This window comes from Triturus cristatus, chromosome 8 (genome assembly GCF_964204655.1).
Source record: "Triturus cristatus chromosome 8, aTriCri1.1, whole genome shotgun sequence".
In the NCBI taxonomy this organism is placed as follows: Eukaryota; Metazoa; Chordata; class Amphibia; order Caudata; family Salamandridae; genus Triturus; species Triturus cristatus.
This window is the reverse complement of record NC_140591.1, coordinates 1620036818-1620049820: the sequence shown is the minus strand read 5'-3', so window position 1 is coordinate 1620049820 and position 13003 is coordinate 1620036818. Positions and strand designations below refer to the sequence as shown.

Sequence of the window (13003 nt, the reverse complement as noted above, 5' to 3'; positions counted from 1 at the left end):
TTTTTATGTCACAACGTAGACATAAATTGAAAATTGAGTGGAACAGGCTGGGAATCCGAACGTGCAGACAAGCAATTATTGCAGCATTAATGCCAGAAAACATAGGTCTAAACATTGCTTTTACAATTTTCATACGAAATGCTTACCGCTCTCTTAAGTAGTTACGGGCTGGTTCACTTTTATGCTTTTTCATTCTATTTTGTGATTTCTTAACTGCTGCTTATACCTTTTTATTGGACTGTTGCTTTGCACAATTGGCTGTCACTATATGGTCCATTGTCAGTAATCATGGTCCTTGCCAAAGACTTGATTCTAAATGCACTTTAAATGTTATACCGGTCATTGCACTTTGCACATTAAGTCCTTTTCCATTGATAGACTGGTGAAGTTTTTTACTGTGTTTTGAAGTTCTATTAACTACTGTTTTTATGCTAAGGTTCTGTTTTTAAAATGTTTTGCTGTGTAACTTTGAGGTGATCTTTTAATAGATATTTTTATATCTAAAATAAAGTAAAATAATCTCCAAAAATCTCCACTTATTTATGAACTATTCAAAATATGGGATTGAGTTTAAAATGTGTTATTTTGTAATACAACATAGCTATTCTTGTTTACAGATTAGGAATCCTTGCTTGTTTAACATTAGACTACATATTAAGACACTTTAACACAGGCACAGAATTTGATCACCAATACTAAATTAATGATCCCTTCTGTATCACTAAAATAGGTGCTGTGGCTAAGTGGTTAAAGCGCCTGTCTCGTAAACAGGAAATCCTGAGTGCAAATCTCAGCAGCACCTTATTATTGGTCCTTACATGTAAAAATAATTTTCATCACGCAAATGTTTAATACATTTTAAAAAGAAAAGTGTTGTTCTGTGAACATTAGAATGGGTCATCTTAAATTGAAAAACAAAAAAACGTGGTATTGTGAAGATTTTCAAAGTAATGCTTTGAATGAAAAAGGGAAAAAAGAGTGACAAAGAGCAAAATAGAGATAAAAAATCATTCTAGAGTTGAATTCAAGTAATGCATTCTTAAAGAAGGCATAATTAAAACATTTATGAACAGGATAAGCAATATATCAATGAGGTGTTTATCAATAGGATCAGTATCCTCATCTAAACTATTTGAGTAGTGTGTTTTCTGAACTGAGAAATGATTATGAAAGTGAAAAACTCAGGTTTCTCTTGAACACCATATGGCAAACTGTTCCTTAAAGCATTTTCAAAAGGGTGCTGTGGCTTAGCTGGTTAAAGCGCCTGTCTAGTAAACAGGAGATCCTGAGTTCAAATCTCAGCAGTGCCTTGCTTTCCTCATTCTTAAATAAAAAACTATTTTAATTAATTCGTCCTGCGATTCAATTAAATTAGAAAAGTCTGATTGATCTTTCGGTTGAACAGATCATCTTAAACCTAATAAAAACTGAAAGTGTTTTCAATATTATAGTAACAATACTGTGATTGCAAAAATCAAAAAGGTATTTCAATGAGCAAGAGGCAGATGAAATATAACCCTAGATTTGAGCAATATTGATGAATATATGTAAAACACTTATTTATGAACTATTCAAAATATGGGATTGAGTTTAAAATGTGTTCTTTTGTAATACAACATTGATATTCTTGTTTACAGATTAGGAATCCTTGCTTGTTTAACATTAGAATACATATTAAGACACTTTAACACAGGCACATAATTTGATCACCAATACTAAATTAATGATCCCTTCAGTATCACTAAAATAGGTGCTGTGGCTAAGTGGTTAAAGCGCCTGTCTCGTAAACAGGAAATCCTGAGTTCAAATCTCAGCAACACCTTGTTATTGGTCCTTACATGTAAAAATAATTTTCATCACGCAAATGTTTAATACATTTTAAAAAGAAAAGTGTTGTTCTGTGAACATTAGAATGGGTCATCTTAAATTGAAAAACAAAAAAACGTGGTATTGTGAAGATTTTCAAAATAATGCTTTGAATGAAAAAGGGAAAAAAGAGTGACAAAGAGCAAAAAAGAGATAAAAAATCATTCTAGAGATGAATTCAAGTAATGCATTCTTAAAGAAGGCATAATTAAAACATTTATGAACAGGATAAGCAATATATCAATGAGGTGTTTATGAATAGGATCAGTATCCTCGTCTAAAGTAGTTGAGTAGAGCGTTTTCTGAACTGAGAAATGATTATGAAAGTGAAAAACTCAGGTTTCTCTTGAACACAATATAGCAAACTGTTCCTTAAAGCATTTTCAAGAGGGTGCTGTGGCTTAGCTAGTTAAAGCGCCTGTCTAGTAAACAAGAGATCCTGAGTTCAAATCTCAGCAGTGCCTTGCTTTCCTCATTCTTAAATAAAAAACTATTTTCATTAATTCGTCCTGCGATTCAATTAAATTAGAAAAGTTTGATTTATCTTTCGGTTGAACAGATCATCTTAAACCTAATAAAAACTGAAAGTGTTTTCAATATTATAGTAACAATACTGTGATTGCAAAATCAAAAAGTTATTTCAATGAGCAAGAGGCAGATGAAATATAACCCTAGATTTGAGCAATATTGATGAATATATGTAAAACACTTATTTATGAACTATTCAAAATATGGGATTGAGTTTAAAATGTGTTCTTTTGTAATACAACATAGCTATTCTTGTTTACAGATTAGGAATCCTTGCTTGTTTAACATTAGACTACATATTAAGACACTTTAACACAGGCACAGAATTTGATCACCAATACTAAATTAATGATCCCTTCTGTATCACTAAAATAGGTGCTGTGGCTAAGTGGTTAAAGCGCCTGTCTCGTAAACAGGAAATCCTGAGTGCAAATCTCAGCAGCACCTTATTATTGGTCCTTACATGTAAAAATAATTTTCATCACGCAAATGTTTAATACATTTTAAAAAGAAAAGTGTTGTTCTGTGAACATTAGAATGGGTCATCTTAAATTGAAAAACAAAAAAACGTGGTATTGTGAAGATTTTCAAAGTAATGCTTTGAATGAAAAAGGGAAAAAAGAGTGACAAAGAGCAAAATAGAGATAAAAAATCATTCTAGAGTTGAATTCAAGTAATGCATTCTTAAAGAAGGCATAATTAAAACATTTATGAACAGGATAAGCAATATATCAATGAGGTGTTTATCAATAGGATCAGTATCCTCGTCTAAACTATTTGAGTAGTGTGTTTTCTGAACTGAGAAATGATTATGAAAGTGAAAAACTCAGGTTTCTCTTGAACACCATATGGCAAACTGTTCCTTAAAGCATTTTCAAAAGGGTGCTGTGGCTTAGCTGGTTAAAGCGCCTGTCTAGTAAACAGGAGATCCTGAGTTCAAATCTCAGCAGTGCCTTGCTTTCCTCATTCTTAAATAAAAAACTATTTTCATTAATTCGTCCTGCGATTCAATTAAATTAGAAAAGTCTGATTTATCTTTCGGTTGAACAGATCATCTTAAACCTAATAAAAACTGAAAGTGTTTTCAATATTATAGTAACAATACTGTGATTGCAAAATCAAAAAGGTATTTCAATGAGCAAGAGGCAGATGAAATATAACCCTAGATTTGAGCAATATTGATGAATATATGTAAAACACTTATTTATGAACTATTCAAAATATGGGATTGAGTTTAAAATGTGTTCTTTTGTAATACAACATAGCTATTCTTGTTTACAGATTAGGAATCCTTGCTTGTTTAACATTAGACTACATATTAAGACACTTTAACACAGGCACAGAATTTGATCACCAATACTAAATTAATGATCCCTTCTGTATCACTGAAATAGGTGCTGTGGCTAAGTGGTTAAAGCGCCTGTCTCGTAAACAGGAAATCCTGAGTTCAAATCTCAGCAGCACCTTATTATTGGTCCTTACATGTAAAAATAATTTTCATCACGCAAATGTTTAATACATTTTAAAAAGAAAAGTGTTGTTCTGTGAACATTAGAATGGGTAATCTTAAATTGAAAAACAAAAAAACGTGGTATTGTGAAGATTTTCAAAGTAATGCTTTGAATGAAAAAGGGAAAAAAGAGTGACAAAGAGCAAAATAGAGATAAAAAATCATTCTAGAGTTGAAATCAAGTAATGCATTCTTAAAGAAGGCATAATTAAAACATTTATGAACAGGATAAGCAATATATCAATGAGGTGTTTATCAATAGGATCAGTATCCTCGTCTAAAGTAGTTGAGTAGAGCGTTTTCTGAACTGAGAAATGATTATGAAAGTGAAAAACTCAGGATTCTCTTGAACACCATATGGCAAACTGTTCCTTAAAGCATTTTCAAGAGGGTGCTGTGGCTTAGCTAGTTAAAGCGCCTGTCTAGTAAACAAGAGATCCTGAGTTCAAATCTCAGCAGTGCCTTGCTTTCCTCCTTCTTAAATAAAAAACTATTTTCATTAATTCGTCCTGCGATTCAATTAAATTAGAAAAGTTTGATTTATCTTTCGGTTGAACAGATCATCTTAAACCTAATAAAAACTGAAAGTGTTTTCAATATTATAGTAACAATACTGTGATTGCAAAATCAAAAAGTTATTTCAATGAGCAAGAGGCAGATGAAATATAACCCTAGATTTGAGCAATATTTATGAATATATGTAAAACACTTATTTATGATAAAGCCCAATTTGCCAAACGCAGACACGCCTGGGCTACAATGTCCTCATATGGTCGGTTAGCTCCCGCTTCTTACCTATCCTGCACCTACTCCTTGCACCTAAAAACTAGCTTTATGGCCGCCAGACTAGGCGAATGGCAATTTCTAAAAGATCTTCCCGTCTGGCGCCGTCCGTCAGTGGACGTAATCTGCAGGGGGTGCGGCTTGTCTCCCGAAACCATGGAGCATATAGTCTGTCTTTGCCCATTTTTTATGTCACAACGTAGACATAAATTGAAAATTGAGTGGAACAGGCTGGGAATCCGAACGTGCAGACAAGCAATTATTGCAGCATTAATGCCAGAAAATATAGGTCTAAACATTGCTTTTACAATTTTCATACGAAATGCTTACCGCTCTCTTAAGTAGTTACGGGCTGGTTCACTTTTATGCTTTTTCATTCTATTTTGTGATTTCTTAACTGCTGCTTATACCTTTTTATTGGACTGTTGCTTTGCACAATTGGCTGTCACTATATGGTCCATTGTCAGTAATCATGGTCCTTGCCAAAGACTTGATTCTAAATGCACTTTAAATGTTATACCGGTCATTGCACTTTGCACATTAAGTCCTTTTCCATTGATAGACTGGTGAAGTTTTTTACTGTGTTTTGAAGTTCTATTAACTACTGTTTTTATGCTAAGGTTCTGTTTTTAAAATGTTTTGCTGTGTAACTTTGAGGTGATCTTTTAATAGATATTTTTATATCTAAAATAAAGTAAAATAATCTCCAAAAATCTCCACTTATTTATGAACTATTCAAAATATGGGATTGAGTTTAAAATGTGTTCTTTTGTAATACAACATAGCTATTCTTGTTTACAGATTAGGAATCCTTGCTTGTTTAACATTAGACTACATATTAAGACACTTTAACACAGGCACAGAATTTGATCACCAATACTAAATGAATGATCCCTTCTATATCCCTAAAGTAGGTTCTGTGGCTAAGTGGTTAAAGCGCCTGTCTCGTAAACAGGAAATCTTGAGTTCAAATCTCAGCAGCACCGTATTATTGGTCCTTACATGTAAAAATAGTTTTCATTACGCAACTGTTTAAGACATTTTAAAAAGAAAAGTGTTGTTCTGTGAACATTAGAATGGTTCATCTTAAATTGAAAAACAAAAAAACGTGGTATTGTGAAGATTTTCAAAGTAATGCTTTGAATGAAAAAGGGAAAAAAGAGTGACAAAGAGCAAAATAGAGATAAAAAATCATTCTAGAGTTGAATTCAAGTAATGCATTCTTAAAGAAGGCATAATTAAAACATTTATGAACAGGATAAGCAATATATCAATGAGGTGTTTATCAATAGGATCAGTATCCTCGTCTAAACTATTTGAGTAGTGTGTTTTCTGAACTGAGAAATGATTATGAAAGTGAAAAACTCAGGTTTCTCTTGAACACCATATGGCAAACTGTTCCTTAAAGCATTTTCAAAAGGGTGCTGTGGCTTAGCTGGTTAAAGCGCCTGTCTAGTAAACAGGAGATCCTGAGTTCAAATCTCAGCAGTGCCTTGCTTTCCTCATTCTTAAATAAAAAACTATTTTCATTAATTCGTCCTGCGATTCAATTAAATTAGAAAAGTCTGATTGATCTTTCGGTTGAACAGATCATCTTAAACCTAATAAAAACTGAAAGTGTTTTCAATATTATAGTAACAATACTGTGATTGCAAAATCAAAAAGGTATTTCAATGAGCAAGAGGCAGATGAAATATGACCCTAGATTTGAGCAATATTGATGAATATATGTAAAACACTTATTTATAAACTATTCAAAATATGGGATTGAGTTTAAAATGTGTTATTTTGTAATACAACATAGCTATTCTTGTTTACAGATTAGGAATCCTTGCTTGTTTAACATTAGAATACATATTAAGACACTTTAACACAGGCACAGAATGTGATCACCAATACTAAATTAATGATCCCTTCTGTATCACTAAAATAGGTGCTGTGGCTAAGTGGTTAAAGCGCCTGTCTCGTAAACAGGAAATCCTGAGTTCAAATCTCAGCAGCACCTTATTATTGGTCCTTACATGTAAAAATAATTTTCATCACGCAAATGTTTAATACATTTTAAAAAGAAAAGTGTTGTTCTGTGAACATTAGAATGGGTCATCTTAAATTGAAAAACAAAAAAACGTGGTATTGTGAAGATTTTCAAAGTAATGCTTTGAATGAAAAAGGGAAAAAAGAGTGACAAAGAGCAAAATAGAGATAAAAAATCATTCTAGAGTTGAATTCAAGTAATGCATTCTTAAAGAAGGCATAATTAAAACATTTATGAACAGGATAAGCAATATATCAATGAGGTGTTTATCAATAGGATCAGTATCCTCGTCTAAACTATTTGAGTAGTGTGTTTTCTGAACTGAGAAATGATTATGAAAGTGAAAAACTCAGGTTTCTCTTGAACACCATATGGCAAACTGTTCCTTAAAGCATTTTCAAAAGGGTGCTGTGGCTTAGCTGGTTAAAGCGCCTGTCTAGTAAACAGGAGATCCTGAGTTCAAATCTCAGCAGTGCCTTGCTTTCCTCATTCTTAAATAAAAAACTATTTTCATTAATTCGTCCTGCGATTCAATTAAATTAGAAAAGTCTGATTGATCTTTCGGTTGAACAGATCATCTTAAACCTAATAAAAACTGAAAGTGTTTTCAATATTATAGTAACAATACTGTGATTGCAAAAATCAAAAAGGTATTTCAATGAGCAAGAGGCAGATGAAATATAACCCTAGATTTGAGCAATATTGATGAATATATGTAAAACACTTATTTATGAACTATTCAAAATATGGGATTGAGTTTAAAATGTGTTCTTTTGTAATACAACATTGATATTCTTGTTTACAGATTAGGAATCCTTGCTTGTTTAACATTAGAATACATATTAAGACACTTTAACACAGGCACATAATTTGATCACCAATACTAAATTAATGATCCCTTCTGTATCACTAAAATAGGTGCTGTGGCTAAGTGGTTAAAGCGCCTGTCTCGTAAACAGGAAATCCTGAGTTCAAATCTCAGCAACACCTTGTTATTGGTCCTTACATGTAAAAATAATTTTCATCACGCAAATGTTTAATACATTTTAAAAAGAAAAGTGTTGTTCTGTGAACATTAGAATGGGTCATCTTAAATTGAAAAACAAAAAAACGTGGTATTGTGAAGATTTTCAAAATAATGCTTTGAATGAAAAAGGGAAAAAAGAGTGACAAAGAGCAAAAAAGAGATAAAAAATCATTCTAGAGATGAATTCAAGTAATGCATTCTTAAAGAAGGCATAATTAAAACATTTATGAACAGGATAAGCAATATATCAATGAGGTGTTTATGAATAGGATCAGTATCCTCGTCTAAAGTAGTTGAGTAGAGCGTTTTCTGAACTGAGAAATGATTATGAAAGTGAAAAACTCAGGTTTCTCTTGAACACAATATAGCAAACTGTTCCTTAAAGCATTTTCAAGAGGGTGCTGTGGCTTAGCTAGTTAAAGCGCCTGTCTAGTAAACAAGAGATCCTGAGTTCAAATCTCAGCAGTGCCTTGCTTTCCTCATTCTTAAATAAAAAACTATTTTCATTAATTCGTCCTGCGATTCAATTAAATTAGAAAAGTTTGATTTATCTTTCGGTTGAACAGATCATCTTAAACCTAATAAAAACTGAAAGTGTTTTCAATATTATAGTAACAATACTGTGATTGCAAAATCAAAAAGTTATTTCAATGAGCAAGAGGCAGATGAAATATAACCCTAGATTTGAGCAATATTGATGAATATATGTAAAACACTTATTTATGAACTATTCAAAATATGGGATTGAGTTTAAAATGTGTTCTTTTGTAATACAACATAGCTATTCTTGTTTACAGATTAGGAATCCTTGCTTGTTTAACATTAGACTACATATTAAGACACTTTAACACAGGCACAGAATTTGATCACCAATACTAAATTAATGATCCCTTCTGTATCACTAAAATAGGTGCTGTGGCTAAGTGGTTAAAGCGCCTGTCTCGTAAACAGGAAATCCTGAGTGCAAATCTCAGCAGCACCTTATTATTGGTCCTTACATGTAAAAATAATTTTCATCACGCAAATGTTTAATACATTTTAAAAAGAAAAGTGTTGTTCTGTGAACATTAGAATGGGTCATCTTAAATTGAAAAACAAAAAAACGTGGTATTGTGAAGATTTTCAAAGTAATGCTTTGAATGAAAAAGGGAAAAAAGAGTGACAAAGAGCAAAATAGAGATAAAAAATCATTCTAGAGTTGAATTCAAGTAATGCATTCTTAAAGAAGGCATAATTAAAACATTTATGAACAGGATAAGCAATATATCAATGAGGTGTTTATCAATAGGATCAGTATCCTCGTCTAAACTATTTGAGTAGTGTGTTTTCTGAACTGAGAAATGATTATGAAAGTGAAAAACTCAGGTTTCTCTTGAACACCATATGGCAAACTGTTCCTTAAAGCATTTTCAAAAGGGTGCTGTGGCTTAGCTGGTTAAAGCGCCTGTCTAGTAAACAGGAGATCCTGAGTTCAAATCTCAGCAGTGCCTTGCTTTCCTCATTCTTAAATAAAAAACTATTTTCATTAATTCGTCCTGCGATTCAATTAAATTAGAAAAGTCTGATTTATCTTTCGGTTGAACAGATCATCTTAAACCTAATAAAAACTGAAAGTGTTTTCAATATTATAGTAACAATACTGTGATTGCAAAATCAAAAAGGTATTTCAATGAGCAAGAGGCAGATGAAATATAACCCTAGATTTGAGCAATATTGATGAATATATGTAAAACACTTATTTATGAACTATTCAAAATATGGGATTGAGTTTAAAATGTGTTCTTTTGTAATACAACATAGCTATTCTTGTTTACAGATTAGGAATCCTTGCTTGTTTAACATTAGACTACATATTAAGACACTTTAACACAGGCACAGAATTTGATCACCAATACTAAATTAATGATCCCTTCTGTATCACTGAAATAGGTGCTGTGGCTAAGTGGTTAAAGCGCCTGTCTCGTAAACAGGAAATCCTGAGTTCAAATCTCAGCAGCACCTTATTATTGGTCCTTACATGTAAAAATAATTTTCATCACGCAAATGTTTAATACATTTTAAAAAGAAAAGTGTTGTTCTGTGAACATTAGAATGGGTCATCTTAAATTGAAAAACAAAAAAACGTGGTATTGTGAAGATTTTCAAAGTAATGCTTTGAATGAAAAAGGGAAAAAAGAGTGACAAAGAGCAAAATAGAGATAAAAAATCATTCTAGAGTTGAATTCAAGTAATGCATTCTTAAAGAAGGCATAATTAAAACATTTATGAACAGGATAAGCAATATATCAATGAGGTGTTTATCAATAGGATCAGTATCCTCGTCTAAACTATTTGAGTAGTGCGTTTTCTGAACTGAGAAATGATTATGAAAGTGAAAAACTCAGGTTTCTCTTGAACACCATATGGCAAACTGTTCCTTAAAGCATTTTCAAAAGGGTGCTGTGGCTTAGCTGGTTAAAGCGCCTGTCTAGTAAACAGGAGATCCTGAGTTCAAATCTCAGCAGTTCCTTGCTTTCCTCATTCTTAAATAAAAAACTATTTTCATTAAGTCGTCCTGCGATTCAATTCAATTAGAAAAGTTCAATTTATCTTTTGGTTGAACAGATCATCTTAAACCTAATAAAAACTGAAAGTGTTTTCAATATTATAGTAACAATACTGTGATTGCAAAAATCAAAAAGGTATTTCAATGAGCAAGAGGCAGATGAAATATGACCCTAGATTTGAGCAATATTGATGAATATATGTAAAACACTTATTTATAAACTATTCAAAATATGGGATTGAGTTTAAAATGTGTTCTTTTTTAATACAACATAGCTATTCTTGTTTACAGATTAGGAATCCTTGCTTGTTTAACATTAGAATACATATTAAGACACTTTAACACAGGCACAGAATTTGATCACCAATACTAAATTAATGATCCCTTCTGTATCACTAAAATAGGTGCTGTGGCTAAGTGGTTAAAGCGCCTGTCTCGTAAACAGGAAATCCTGAGTTCAAATCTCAGCAGCACCTTATTATTGGTCCTTACATGTAAAAATAATTTTCATCACGCGAATGTTTAATACATTTTAAAAAGAAAAGTGTTGTTCTGTGAACATTAGAATGGGTCATCTTAAATTGAAAAACAAAAAAACGTGGTATTGTGAAGATTTTCAAAGTAATGCTTTGAATGAAAAAGGGAAAAAAGAGTGACAAAGAGCAAAATAGAGATAAAAAATCATTCTAGAGTTGAATTCAAGTAATGCATTCTTAAAGAAGGCATAATTAAAACATTTATGAACAGGATAAGCAATATATCAATGAGGTGTTTATCAATAGGATCAGTATCCTCGTCTAAACTATTTGAGTAGTGCGTTTTCTGAACTGAGAAATGATTATGAAAGTGAAAAACTCAGGTTTCTCTTGAACACCATATGGCAAACTGTTCCTTAAAGCATTTTCAAAAGGGTGCTGTGGCTTAGCTGGTTAAAGCGCCTGTCTAGTAAACAGGAGATCCTGAGTTCAAATCTCAGCAGTGCCTTGCTTTCCTCATTCTTAAATAAAAAACTATTTTCATTAAGTCGTCCTGCGATTCAATTCAATTAGAAAAGTTCGATTTATCTTTTGGTTGAAGAGATCATCTTAAACCTAATAAAAACTGAAAGAATTTTCAATATTATAGTAACAATACTGTGATTGCAAAAATCAAAAAGGTATTTCAATGAGCAAGAGGCAGATGAAATATGACCCTAGATTTGAGCAATATTGATAAATATATGTAAAACACTTATTTATAAACTATTCAAAATATGGGATTGAGTTTAAAATGTGTTCTTTTTTAATACAACATAGCTATTCTTGTTTACAGATTAGGAATCCTTGCTTGTTTAACATTAGAATACATATTAAGACACTTTAACACAGGCACAGAAGTTGATCACCAATACTAAATTAATGATCCCTTCTGTAGCACTAAAGTAGGTGCTGTGGCTAAGTGGTTAAAGCGCCTGTCTCGTAAACAGGAAATCCTGAGTTCAAATCTCTGCAGCACCTTATTATTGGTCCTTACATGTAAAAATAATTTTCATCACGCAAATGTTTAATACATTTTAAAAAGAAAAGTGTTGTTCTGTGAACATTAGAATGGGTCATCTTAAATTGAAAAACTAAAAAACGTGGTATTGTGAAGATTTTCAAAGTAATGCTTTGAATGAAAAAGGGAAAAAAGAGTGACAAAGAGCAAAATAGAGATGAAAAATCATTCTAGAGTTGAACTCAAGTAATGCATTCTTAAAGAAGGCATAATTAAAACATTTATGAACAGGATAAGCAATATATCAATGAGGTGTTCATGAATAGGATCAGTATCCTCGTCTAAACTATTTGAGTAGAGTGTTTTCTGAACTGAGAAATGATTATGAAAGTGAAAAACTCAGGATTCTCTTGAACACCATATGGCAAACTGTTCCTTAAAGCATGTTCAAGAGGGTGCTGTGGCTTAGCTGGTTAAAGCACCTGTCTAGTAAACAGGAGATCCTGAGTTCAAATTTCAGCAGTCCCTTGCTTTCCTCATTCTTAAATAAAAAACTATTTTCATTAATTCGTCCTGCGATTCAATTAAATTAGAAAAGTCTGATTTATTTTTCGGTTGAACAGATTATCTTAAACCTAATAAAAACTGAAAGTGTTTTCAATATTATAGTAACAATACTGTGATTGCAAAAATCAAAAAGGTATTTCAATGAGCAAGAGGCAGATGAAATATAACCCTAGATTTGAGCAATATTGATGAATATATGTAAAACACTTATTTATGAACTATTCAAAATATGGGATTGAGTTTAAAATGTGTTCTTTTGTAATACAACATAGCTATTCTTGTTTACAGATTAGGAATCCTTGCTTGTTTAACATTAGACTACATATTAAGACACTTTAACACAGGCACAGAATTTGATCACCAATACTAAATTAATGATCCCTTCTGTATCACTAAAATAGGTGCTGTGGCTAAGTGGTTAAAGCGCCTGTCTCGTAAACAGGAAATCCTGAGTGCAAATCTCAGCAGCACCTTATTATTGGTCCTTACATGTAAAAATAATTTTCATCACGCAAATGTTTAATACATTTTAAAAAGAAAAGTGTTGTTCTGTGAACATTAGAATGGGTCATCTTAAATTGAAAAACAAAAAAACGTGGTATTGTGAAGATTTTCAAAGTAATGCTTTGAATGAAAAAGGGAAAAAAGAGTGACAAAGAGCAAAAT

At 31.9% G+C, this 13003-nt stretch overlaps 18 non-coding genes across 18 annotated transcripts; all 18 read left to right on the top strand.

Moving 5' to 3' along the window:
- The first annotated feature begins 729 nt into the window (after positions 1-729).
- Positions 730-802, top strand: TRNAT-CGU (transfer RNA threonine (anticodon CGU)). Its single transcript has one exon. It is a non-coding gene; the product is annotated as a tRNA-Thr (tRNA).
- Positions 803-1236: 434 nt separating this feature from the next.
- TRNAT-AGU (transfer RNA threonine (anticodon AGU)) lies at positions 1237-1310 on the top strand. The gene has a single exon. It is a non-coding gene; the product is annotated as a tRNA-Thr (tRNA).
- A 439-nt stretch (positions 1311-1749) lies between these two features.
- On the top strand, positions 1750-1822 carry TRNAT-CGU (transfer RNA threonine (anticodon CGU)). Its single transcript has one exon. It is a non-coding gene; the product is annotated as a tRNA-Thr (tRNA).
- A 946-nt stretch (positions 1823-2768) lies between these two features.
- On the top strand, positions 2769-2841 carry TRNAT-CGU (transfer RNA threonine (anticodon CGU)). The gene has a single exon. It is a non-coding gene; the product is annotated as a tRNA-Thr (tRNA).
- A 434-nt stretch (positions 2842-3275) lies between these two features.
- On the top strand, positions 3276-3349 carry TRNAT-AGU (transfer RNA threonine (anticodon AGU)). Its single transcript has one exon. It is a non-coding gene; the product is annotated as a tRNA-Thr (tRNA).
- A 438-nt stretch (positions 3350-3787) lies between these two features.
- Positions 3788-3860, top strand: TRNAT-CGU (transfer RNA threonine (anticodon CGU)). The gene has a single exon. It is a non-coding gene; the product is annotated as a tRNA-Thr (tRNA).
- A 2247-nt stretch (positions 3861-6107) lies between these two features.
- Positions 6108-6181, top strand: TRNAT-AGU (transfer RNA threonine (anticodon AGU)). The gene has a single exon. It is a non-coding gene; the product is annotated as a tRNA-Thr (tRNA).
- A 438-nt stretch (positions 6182-6619) lies between these two features.
- TRNAT-CGU (transfer RNA threonine (anticodon CGU)) lies at positions 6620-6692 on the top strand. The gene has a single exon. It is a non-coding gene; the product is annotated as a tRNA-Thr (tRNA).
- A 434-nt stretch (positions 6693-7126) lies between these two features.
- TRNAT-AGU (transfer RNA threonine (anticodon AGU)) lies at positions 7127-7200 on the top strand. The gene has a single exon. It is a non-coding gene; the product is annotated as a tRNA-Thr (tRNA).
- Positions 7201-7639: 439 nt separating this feature from the next.
- TRNAT-CGU (transfer RNA threonine (anticodon CGU)) lies at positions 7640-7712 on the top strand. The gene has a single exon. It is a non-coding gene; the product is annotated as a tRNA-Thr (tRNA).
- Positions 7713-8658: 946 nt separating this feature from the next.
- Positions 8659-8731, top strand: TRNAT-CGU (transfer RNA threonine (anticodon CGU)). The gene has a single exon. It is a non-coding gene; the product is annotated as a tRNA-Thr (tRNA).
- Positions 8732-9165: 434 nt separating this feature from the next.
- On the top strand, positions 9166-9239 carry TRNAT-AGU (transfer RNA threonine (anticodon AGU)). Its single transcript has one exon. It is a non-coding gene; the product is annotated as a tRNA-Thr (tRNA).
- A 438-nt stretch (positions 9240-9677) lies between these two features.
- On the top strand, positions 9678-9750 carry TRNAT-CGU (transfer RNA threonine (anticodon CGU)). The gene has a single exon. It is a non-coding gene; the product is annotated as a tRNA-Thr (tRNA).
- Positions 9751-10184: 434 nt separating this feature from the next.
- Positions 10185-10258, top strand: TRNAT-AGU (transfer RNA threonine (anticodon AGU)). Its single transcript has one exon. It is a non-coding gene; the product is annotated as a tRNA-Thr (tRNA).
- A 439-nt stretch (positions 10259-10697) lies between these two features.
- On the top strand, positions 10698-10770 carry TRNAT-CGU (transfer RNA threonine (anticodon CGU)). Its single transcript has one exon. It is a non-coding gene; the product is annotated as a tRNA-Thr (tRNA).
- Positions 10771-11204: 434 nt separating this feature from the next.
- TRNAT-AGU (transfer RNA threonine (anticodon AGU)) lies at positions 11205-11278 on the top strand. The gene has a single exon. It is a non-coding gene; the product is annotated as a tRNA-Thr (tRNA).
- Positions 11279-11717: 439 nt separating this feature from the next.
- On the top strand, positions 11718-11790 carry TRNAT-CGU (transfer RNA threonine (anticodon CGU)). The gene has a single exon. It is a non-coding gene; the product is annotated as a tRNA-Thr (tRNA).
- Positions 11791-12737: 947 nt separating this feature from the next.
- Positions 12738-12810, top strand: TRNAT-CGU (transfer RNA threonine (anticodon CGU)). Its single transcript has one exon. It is a non-coding gene; the product is annotated as a tRNA-Thr (tRNA).
- The last annotated feature ends 193 nt before the right edge of the window (positions 12811-13003 follow it).